The 11,011-nt window shown below is 54.5% G+C and overlaps 1 protein-coding gene across 3 annotated transcripts in view; it reads right to left on the bottom strand.

Annotated features, from left to right (window-relative positions):
• The window catches only part of SULF2 (sulfatase 2), a 145,739-nt gene extending 135,300 nt beyond the window's left edge, over positions 1–10,439 (bottom strand). Inside the window, exon 1 of one of the 3 annotated variants that reach the window (XM_007106845.4) lies at positions 9,912–10,439. The gene's annotated coding sequence lies outside the window, so the exon portion shown is untranslated. Of the gene's footprint in view, positions 1–5,140; positions 5,259–9,715; positions 9,809–9,911 lie in introns of those variants that run through there. The other 2 variants (XM_055090930.1, XM_024128632.2) reach the window with 2 other exon arrangements.
• Between the last annotated feature and the right edge of the window lie 572 nt (positions 10,440–11,011).

Below are 11,011 nucleotides of genomic sequence, written 5' to 3'. Positions count from 1 at the left end.
TTCCCGGATCGGGGCACGAACCCGTGTCCCCTGCATCGGCAGGCGGATTCTCAACCACTGCGCCACCAGGGAAGCCCTGGAATTTGAGCTTTTTAACAAATACCTCCGGACGACTCTCATGGTGGAAGGTTGGGCAAACACTGCCCCACCAGAAATCACAGAATCATAGAAGTCCCTCGCTGACTGTTTCAAGGACCTGTAGGGACCTGGGCCACTCTCTGCTGGAATGGGTTGAATGCCTTGAGCCGTCATGAGCCTTACTTCAAACTGTTGGAGACTGGAAGACACTAGGGTCTGTAGTCCATCCAGGAGGAAGAGTTTCAGAAGAAGAGACCTTCAGCCCCTTACCCCTTAAGAATAAAGGTGTAGAGTCTCTCGCGGGAAATGAGACAGGCTGGGACCTGGGACCCTTTGCTGCAGTGCCACAGTTCTTGCACCTGCTCAAACGTCTCCTCGAGCAACAAAATACAGAGAAACTATAAGGGATTAAAAACAACTGTGTGCATATGCACAGCTGGGGCAAACTCTGGACAAGAAGATACAAAGAGACCAAAAAGCTCAGCTGCCACTTCTAAGAGCCCGGAGCAAAAACTGCGCATGCCCCCTGCACACAGCACCACCTAAGGGGTGGGCAGACCACCTAAGCCACCGCTCCAGCCCGACCCCTGGACATACCCCTACCTTCACCCCATACAAGGAACCAGCTCACACCACCTGAGGGAGCGAGCTAGCAAGGGAACCTGTTACTTGTTCTTGCTCCCCCCCTGCAGCAGCAGGGGCCCCAATAAAGCCTTACCTGAAAAAAAAAAAAAATCACAAAATTCAGGCTAGGTAGCAACTGTCAGACACTAAGGCAGAAAAGTCCAGCCTCCAATGCCTATTAACCTCAGTGGAGGGGCAGGGGAGGCTGCCCACTCAGCAGCTGTTTCTGCGGTACCCCCTCGACCAGAGTGGAAGCAGGTCCATCTGGCCATCATGTCTCACACTCACGTCCCCCCCTCATCATAGGCACTGGCGGTCTGCCTCCCCAGCAGCCGGGCTCCCTTTCCCTGGTGTCCTCTGGGGCCTTGGGGTCTTAGTTGGTCGGCCCCCAGCTCCAGGGCGGGGCCTGGGAGCCTGGCCTAAGCCCATGGTCGTTGACTCATTTCCACGGCCAGTGACTGATCTGGAGTGAGCACGTGACATAAAACTGTCTAATCAGAGAGACGCTTGGGGCTTGGGTGGGCATTACCAGAAAAGAGGATTGTTCTTTTCTGGCGGGCTCGAACCAGAGAGGATGAGAGGACAGCTCTTGAGCTCAACTCCTTAACCATGAGAACAGCCAATATTTCCCCAGGCCTTGCCTGTGTCAGATACCGTGTTAAGCCCTTGACACTGATGATCTCATTTTAGCCTTTCCTACCAGCCAGGAGAGAGGCGCTATGCTATGATCATCGTCATTTGCTGGATGAGAACACTGAGGCACAGAAAGGTTAAGTAACGTGCCGTGGATCACATAACTGGGCAGGTAGCCACGCAGCCTGGCTCTTGTGACCACGGTGCTAGAGCCTGCCCGCCTCTCAGAGCTGGAGAGAGAAACCAGCCCCGTGGAAGAAAGAGCAGAGATGGAGAGGAACAGATTCTCAGGCCAAAATCTGAACCCTGACTCAGCTGCGCCTGAAGCTGTTACCTTAGCATTTTTTGGTCATGAAAGCCAGTAAGTCCCTTTCTCTTCTTAAATTGATTTGAGATTTTTTTCCCCCTACTTTCTGCTGCTTACAAGAGAAAAGGTCCCGGTTACTTCCCAGTCCTTCTAGGAAAGTACCCCTAACTGATAATCCACTTGCGGCTTGCACACAGCAGCTGCCCAGTACACACCAGCAGATGCAGGTGAGGACGGCTCTCGCTTCCCACCCGTTAACTGGCTGGGTCTGTTAACCCTGACACCCACCTGCAGCCAGCCAAACGCCACTTCCCCTCTCCTCTCCGAGTGAGGCCTGGTTCCTTAGCAACCACCCCAGTTAGGTAAACACACCATTTATCAGGATGCCAATTAATTATGATGATCTTAATGATCTTCCAATTAGGCAGCACCTTGCATCTGGATCAGGGGCACTGTAGATTCCCCGCCAGGGCGCATCACAAGGAGGTGCATGGAAGGTAGGCCAGGGTGAGGCCTCCCTCACCTGGAGGTCAGCACTGAGAGGAGGCCCTACCTTCCACATCCACTGGTCACACAGGGCCCAGGCCTGAAACAAAGGGCCCTGGACACCCCCCCCCTCCCCCACCCCTCCAGGGACAGGCCGATGCGACTCCATCACCAACCACAAGAGGGCCACACCTCTTGGACAATTTTCACCCTCTTGCCATTGTACCTTCACTGGGCACAAACCCTCCCCTCAGATCTCATGGCTTTTGGCTGTCAGTCCGCGTGATACATCCCTTTGCATCCTGACTTAGGGAGAGTGTGTGTGTACTTGCAGGGAGAAGGGAACGTGGCCAGGCCATCACATATTTTCCTCAAGGCATCCCTCACCCCCGAAACCAAAATACAAACCCTAGCCTCCCCCAAACACTGGAGGTTTTTGGAGAGAAGTGGGATTACTGAGGGGCTTCTGCCTTTCAAAGTTTGATCGTCTAATTGTGTTGTTGTTTTTTTTTTTCCCCACTGCGCATCTGTTTCTTCTACACTTGGAATAAAGGCCAAGGAGGGAAGAGAGTACAGTGGGTCAGAGTGGACCCCGGAGGCCCAGGGTCTCGCCAATCCCAGCTGTACCACTGACCAGCTGATGGAAAGTCACGATCCTCTCAGTGTCTTAGTTTCCTCCTCTTTAACACGATGACAATCACAGGACCTACCTCCCAGGGGTTTTGAGTGAATGAAATGAGTTATTATGCCTAAGGATTTAGAACAGTGCTTGGCCCATGAAACACTACGTAAGTGTTAACTATCATATCAAGTCTAGACAAAACCCTTTCTTTTAAATACAAAATGGTCAGAAATGATATTCTTCTGCAGGACAAGGCTTTCAGTCTCCTTCTGAGGGAAGGAAGTCTAAGAACAGATTGGTTGGAGTTGGGCCAGATTCCCTGTCTGGCTAACTCAGGAGACCAGAAGCTGCTCCCTTGAGGCAGGTCCAAACAGATAAAGCGAACATGTCCAGGGAAAGGAAGAGGGAAATATTATTCCCAAATCCAAAGGATCTTCAAGCGTGAGGGTGTGCGACCGCACACCAGCTAGGTCCTAGGGATGGCGGCTAAAGGGAGTCGTTGGGCAGGGGACACACACACGAACATATACCACACACAGTCTCACACACAGCCGCACTGTCCTCCTCCAGGCGGAGGCTTTTTACAATTAACTCATCACTCAATCCTCAAGTCTGAAAACTTAACATGTTATTAAGGTTTCAGACAAAGCCATAAATTCAAATAAAAAAACCCAATAAATATATACAAAGCCCAAAGCCCAAACCCACAGGGACTCTCAGCCATGACAGCCATGCCGACAGCATGCCTTTACGTGCATAAACTTGGCCCAAGGAAGATCCTTCATGAGCAAACGTCCAACTGCCATCAGCCAAGCCTGCCGCTATCTCCCCTTGAGCTGCTTATGACACTAAATTACACACCTGGACAGGCTGTTGTGATGAGTTCTCTCCTCCACACGTGGGGCAAGCGCAGCTGGGAGAACCTCTCTCACCAGGTGAGCGGTCTTCAGTCTGTCCTCCCCACCCCCTTTCTATATGGAATGAATGCCTTTAATTTAATTAAAACCCTCCAGTGGCTCCGCAGTGGGTAGTGGAGATGCAGCAATAGCAAATCTCCTTCACTATTAACTACAAGATGAGAGTAACTGTTCCTGCTCCGGGGAGAGACACTGGGTGTCCTCCAGGGAAAGCCCATCCTCCCTGCTTCTCTGGCCCCCAGAGAACCTGCCCAAGAGCAGCCTCCCTTCTCTGCCCCAAAGGAAGGGAGAGCGGCACTGTGGGAAAGAGGCAGGGGACAGATGGAGGGGCACGCGGGAGGGCCTCCCGACATGCACAGATGTGCAAATACCCAGATTCAAATGTAAGCTAAATGTAATGACTTGGTTAATTAAATATTGACTTCTAACTCAAAAAGTGATTAAAACAAGCTGCAGGAAAGGCTGTCCAGAGAGGAGAGGGGGCAGGGAATGATTCAGAACTTTCAGGAAGGGCGAAGAGGAGAAGGAAAAAGGGGACTGTCAAGATGAATGTCTGGGCTTGTCCTACTGTGTGCAGGGGCCCTGGTAGTCAGTCTCTACACGGGGAGTTGCGGACAGAAGTCACTGGGCAAAACTAGGATTTGCGGGTGTCGCCTTTCTGTTTCCCACCCTTAGACCGCATCTCTTTCCCGAGCTGCCCTCAAAGTGAACTGAAAGCTTGTGGTGATCAGGAACTCGATTCTGTTCATCGCTTTTCTCTGGATCATAACGCGGTGCCGGGCACCAGGAGGTGCTCCATAAAGGCTTGCAGAACGAATGAATGAACTACTATAAAGAATATTAAAAAAAAAAAAAAAAAAAAAAAAAGAAAAAGTACACTCCTAGAAATCGCTGCAGCTTCACTGTCACACTTCCGAAATGCTCGGGCGGCTGGACGGGAGCATCTCTCTACACAGAGATGAGAACTGGTTCTGACCCAGCCTGGGAGGAAATTGGTCTTTCTAATCCCATTTGCTTTCAGTATGTGCGAGTTCCCTATCACTCTGAAGATCCGGTCCACTGCTTTCCCGTGTCCTGCCCGGACAAGCCCCACGTGGTCTGGCTTCTAGCCGGTCCGTTGGGTCGGTCTAAACTCAAAGGGGTCAAAAAGGCCATCCCCCTGCGCCGGCGAGCCCAGGAGCGCTGCCCCCGAGGTCTCCAAGGCTCCGCGAGGCGCGTCGGCGGGTCAGGGGCGCGGTGGAAAGTCCTCGCCCGCTCGCCCAACCCGCCAGAGGGGTCAAAGGGGTCATCCTCCCGCGGCCCGCCGGCGCCGGAGCCACCCTGCAGCCCGCGCTCTGCGCTGGGGCCGGAGCCGGGCGGTGGGGACTGGCCCCAAGCTCACCTGGGAAGCACTCGCGGCCGCGCGCGCCCTGGGGCCGACTCCGGCCGCGGGGAGCCCCCGCCCCGCCCACCTGGCCCCCGCGCCCCACTCACCAGCGCGCACGGCCCCGGCGGCCTCACCGGGCGCGGGGCGCCGCCGCCTCTACCGCAGCCCGGCCGGGCCGCGGGGCGCAGGGGAGTCCGCGCCGCTGCTGCTGCTGTTGCTGCCGCCGCCGCCGCTGCATCCCCAGCGAGTGCCGCCGCCGCTCCTCCTCCCCTCCCTCCGCCTCCTCCCGCCTCTCCGCCCTCTGGCTCCGCCGCCGCCGCCCCCCGGCCCCCGCCCCGGCGCGCCGCCCTCGCCAAAGTCCGGGTCCGCGCCCTGAAATCCCAGGAGGTTTTTTGGTAGACATAGACAAGCCAATGGGCTTTCAACTCTATCTCTGCTGGTGCCATCAGGAAGGGAAGTTCCCACCCAGCCTTTCTGCTGGTGGGTGGAAGAACAGGAGTTGTGGGGTCTGGGTGACTCTCTGCCATGGGTAGAGGGTTGGAAGAAGGTGGGCCTGGCTCACCTTCCATTGTTGAATGGAGGGCTGGGGGGACACCAGGTCTGAGTTACGCTCTGCCATTGGGTGGAGGGTCAGGAGATACCAGATTTGCTTGTCCTCCCACGGTAAGCAGAAGGGCCTGCATGCTGAGGGTGGATGTGGGGTGTGGGATAGGCCAACCCCCAGCCAGGAGCTCTGCGGGCAGATAGAGCCCACCACTGCCGCTGGGTATAGTCTCCACTAAGCTGCCGCTTTCCTGATCTTGTGCTTGTTTTCGTCTATGCCTATTGACAGTTTAGGGTCGCAGCTCACTCCAGAGCCCAGTGTAGGATATATGGGACGTAAAGAGAAAACCCAGGTAATTCAGCTGAGGTGTCATTATTCAAGTCCTGAGGTTCCTAGCCAATTCATCTGCTTCTTCCCACATTTCTGAGTCCTTTGTGTGGGTCCGTTGAATTATTTCCAGGGTATTCAGCTGAATTTAGAGAGAAGGAGCAAGGAAAAGTTTCTCTACACCATCTTGTCCCATCGCCCATAACCAGTTTCTTTTAAAACTAAAGATGGACTTACCATAGACTCAGCAATTACACTCCTGGGCATTTATCCCAAAGAAATGAAGATTTATGTTCATATAGAAACTTGTACATGAAATTTCATAGCAACTTTATTTATAACAACCCCAAACTGGAAATCACCCAAATGTCCTTCAATGTGTGAATGGAGAAGCAAACTGAAGAGCTTCCATAACATGGAATATGCCAGCAACAAGGAGAAACTATTGATACACGCAACAGTTTGGGTGAACCTCAAGGGAATTATGCTAAGAGAAAAAAAGTCGATCTCAAAATGTTACAGGTTATATGATTCCATTTATATAACACTTTTGAGTAAAAAATTATAGAGATGGAAATCACTTGGGGATTGCCAGGGTTTAGGGGTGGGTAAGTGTGGCTATTCAGGGGTAGCACAGGGATCCTTGTGGTGACAGAACAGTTTGTGTCTTGATTGTGGTAGTGGTTACACAAAGGTACACATATGATAAAAAATCACGTAGAACTATGGACACACACACACAAATGAGTGCATTTGTAACTGGTGTAGTCTGAATAAACTGTAGCTTGTACCAATGTCAATTTCCTGGTTTTGATATTGTACTATAGTGATGCAAGATGTTACCATTCAGGGCAGCTGGGTGAAGAGTACGGGGGCCTCCATAAACAATCATTTGCAACTTCCTGCGAATCTAAATTATTTCAAAATAAAGTTTTCTAAAAAATCCTCGAACAAAAACAATATTGTTACATTCCAATCGGATAACATTTCTCCAACTCTGTCTCTCTCTTTCTAAATCTCTTTCTTTAAGCCACTGTAAAGACCCATTCCAATGGGTTTCTACCTGAAGTTCTGGGAGGGCTGGCAGAGAGTGGAAAAGAGGATGACTTTTTAGCTGCCTGATTCAGCGGTATTTAATGTGGTCCCTGAACTACCCTAAATTGTGGAGATGATTCTCTAACCCTTATGTTTCCCAGTAGCCCCTGCCCCGCTCCTTGGGAAACGTTCTGGGATGCTTGGCACTTAATAATGGGTACAAAGGGACCACCTAACAGTGGCTGTCCCTGGTGCCTTCAAATATTAGGCCACTGAGTGGTAAAATATGATTGAGATGATTATCCAAAGTGCTCTACAAATGACAATCCAATCGGCAGGTGCATTCCAGGCCTCGCGGGCGTCCTCTGCGGTTGGCTTTACAGCTCTGCATGACCCAGGTCCTGGGGATGGTGGTTGAATGTGTGTTGCATCCTGGGCAGATGGACACACAGACACGCACACACAGGGACACACAGGACGCCACATGGACATGCTGTCCTCGCCCAGGCCAGGCACTTTACAATCGACTCGTGGATCAGCCAATACTTAGAATCATATTAGAGTTTCAGGGAAAAGTCCTAAGTTCAAATGAAATACATGTGTGCCCTTCCCACTTACCCCTCAGCCTTTTGCCAACATCGTGCACTTATGTCTGTAAACTTGGCTTGAAGGAGGCAGATCCTTCACGTGCAAATGTCCAACGTGCCATCAGTCAAGCCTTCCTGCCACCATCTCCTCTCAAGTTGCTTATGAGGACACTAAATTACACACCTGGACAGGCTGTTGTGATGGGTTCTCTCCTTCACACGTGGGGCAAGCGCAGCTGGGACAACCTCTCTCACCAGGTGAGCGGTCTTCAGTCTGTCCTCCCCAACCCCTTTCTACATGGAATGAATGCCTTTAATTTAATTAAAACCCTCCAGTGGCTCCGCAGTGGGTAGTGGAGATGCAGCAATAGCAAATCTCCTTCACTATTAACTACAAGATGAGAGTAACTGTTCCTGCTCCGGGGAGAGACACTGGGTGTCCTCCAGGGAAAGCCCATCCTCCCTGCTTCTCTGGCCCCCAGAGAACCTGCCCAAGAGCAGCCTCCCTTCTCTGCCCCAAAGGAAGGGAGAGCGGCACTGTGGGAAAAAGGCAGGGGACAGATGGAGGGGCACCCGGGAGGGCCTCCCGACATGCACAGATGTGCAAATACCCAGATTCAAATGTAAGCTAAATGTAATGACTTGGTTAATTAAATATTGACTTTTAACTCAAAAAGTGATTAAAACAAGCTGCAGGAAAGGCTGTCCAGAGAGGAGAGGGGGCAGGGAATGATTCAGAACTTTCAGGAAGGGCGAAGAGGAGAAGGAAAAAGGGGACTGTCAAGATGAATGTCTGGGCTTGTCCTACTGTGTGCAGGGGCCCTGGTAGTCAGTCTCTACACGGGGAGTTGCGGACAGAAGTCACTGGGCAAAACTAGGATTTGCGGGTGTCGCCTTTCTGTTTCCCACCCTTAGACCGCATCTCTTTCCCGAGCTGCCCTCAAAGTGAACTGAAAGCTTGTGGTGATCAGGAACTCGATTCTGTTCATCGCTTTTCTCTGGATCATAACGCGGTGCCGGGCACCAGGAGGTGCTCCATAAAGGCTTGCAGAACGAATGAATGAACTACTATAAAGAATATTAAAAAAAAAAAAAAAAAAAAAAAAGAAAAAGTACACTCCTAGAAATCGCTGCAGCTTCACTGTCACACTTCCGAAATGCTCGGGCGGCTGGACGGGAGCATCTCTCTACACAGAGATGAGAACTGGTTCTGACCCAGCCTGGGAGGAAATTGGTCTTTCTAATCCCATTTGCTTTCAGTATGTGCGAGTTCCCTATCACTCTGAAGATCCGGTCCACTGCTTTCCCGTGTCCTGCCCGGACAAGCCCCACGTGGTCTGGCTTCTAGCCGGTCCGTTGGGTCGGTCTAAACTCAAAGGGGTCAAAAAGGCCATCCCCCTGCGCCGGCGAGCCCAGGAGCGCTGCCCCCGAGGTCTCCAAGGCTCCGCGAGGCGCGTCGGCGGGTCAGGGGCGCGGTGGAAAGTCCTCGCCCGCTCGCCCAACCCGCCAGAGGGATCAAAGGGGTCATCCTCCCGCGGCCCGCCGGCGCCGGAGCCACCCTGCAGCCCGCGCTCTGCGCTGGGGCCGGAGCCGGGCGGTGGGGACTGGCCCCAAGCTCACCTGGGAAGCACTCGCGGCCGCGCGCGCCCTGGGGCCGACTCCGGCCGCGGGGAGCCCCCGCCCCGCCCACCTGGCCCCCGCGCCCCACTCACCAGCGCGCACGGCCCCGGCGGCCTCACCGGGCGCGGGGCGCCGCCGCCTCTACCGCAGCCCGGCCGGGCCGCGGGGCGCAGGGGAGTCCGCGCCGCTGCTGCTGCTGTTGCTGCCGCCGCCGCCGCTGCATCCCCAGCGAGTGCCGCCGCCGCTCCTCCTCCCCTCCCTCCGCCTCCTCCCGCCTCTCCGCCCTCTGGCTCCGCCGCCGCCGCCCCCCGGCCCCCGCCCTCGCCAAAGTCCGGGTCCGCGCCCTGGCCGGGCCGCTCTCGCATCGTCCCAGCCTGGCCGGCCGTGCCGCCCGAGCCAGCCCCTTGGCACCGTGCGGCCCGGCCCCCCGACTGCCTGCCTGCCTGCCTGCCGCCCAGCTCCGCGCGGGGGAGGCGAGCGCGCGCCGGGGAGGGGAGCGGCGGGCCGGCAGCCGCGGGGGCCCCCGCCGCGGCGCCCTCCCGGTGCCCCAGCGCGCGCGAGCTCTTTACCTCTGGCTGGAAGGACGGGCGGCCCGGCCGGCCCGGCCCCGCTGTCCGGCCCCGGCCCCGAAGTCTGGCCCCGGACGGCGCAACGGCGGAGAGCGGGGGTCCGGGCAGCCCTCCGCCTCCTGATGCCTCGGGACCCCGCTGGCCGCGCTCCCGGCGCCGAGCGCGCACCCTTGCCGGGCCACAGACGCACACTCACCCGACACACACTCGCTCCAGCTCGCCCTCGGCGGAGAGTTGAAACAGCTGTGGGATTCGCCCAGGAGCTGGAAATGAGGGAGGGACGCGGGCCGGAGCCGTGCGTGTGAGGGTGTGTGTGTGTTGACACACACACACACGAGGGGGGCATCTCTAATAACTCAAATATTGCAATAAAGTCAGGAGGGCCATCGATCAGGTCCACTTGGCTGGAAGCGAAGAGAAAGAATCCTTGCCTCTTTTCCGCTTTCTTTTTCTCCTCTCTCTGAGCTGGAAGGAGCCAAGCGTTCCTCGGGACGTGCGACAGTCCCGGCCGGGCGCTCCCCTCGTAATGACACGTTAATAAATGTTTTCTTTTATCTGCTTTCACAAGGGCTCGCCCCGGCCTGCAAACATCTGACCGCCTTTGCTGAAAACCCCGCGCTCGCCTCTAACCGCACACGTTAGCTTTTGGAGACTCCGGCTCGAGCTCTGGCCCGCGGCTGCATCGCAGGGTGAACTGCCCACGCGCCCAGGAATCTCCCCGAGACATTAACTTGAGCTCACGTGAAAATAGCTGCCGTTGCCCAGAAAAATGGTCCGGGAATAGGAAAGAAAGGAGGAGAAAGTGGCTCCCTCCGAAAGGCGAGGAATTCGACTCAAGGTGGTGCTGTCTACCGCGCTTTCCACTGTCCCCAGCGTCGCAGAAGAGGCCAGAGGGGGACCGGGCTGACAGGGATGGGCAATGAGCCGGCAGAGAACCAACTAGTAGCTGCAGAAAGCACAGCTGAGCTGCTAAGGGAAAAAAGACTCAGCTGTAGATAGGTATACTTGCAGGCAGTAGTAACTGAGGTAAACCTGGTAACACTCTTACGAGGTATTATTATACCAATATTACACAATTGTAAATAATGAACCCAGGATTTGAACCCAACACGTTTGGCTTCAGAGTTATGTTTTTTTAAATCCCAGGCCATTGTTACTTTCCAACACAGCGTCTCCTTTCTCTGCCGCAGTCTTCTTTCATGCAAGCTGGGGTTGTCATATTTAGTAAAGAAAAATACAGAAGGTCCATGAGGATATACTTATACTAAAAAATTCTTCATTGTTTATCAGAAATTC

This window comes from Physeter macrocephalus, chromosome 14, assembly GCF_002837175.3.
Source record: "Physeter macrocephalus isolate SW-GA chromosome 14, ASM283717v5, whole genome shotgun sequence".
NCBI lineage: Eukaryota > Metazoa > Chordata > Mammalia > Artiodactyla > Physeteridae > Physeter > Physeter macrocephalus.
The sequence above is the reverse complement of the archived record's forward strand: the minus strand, read 5'-3'. Positions and strand labels throughout refer to the sequence as shown.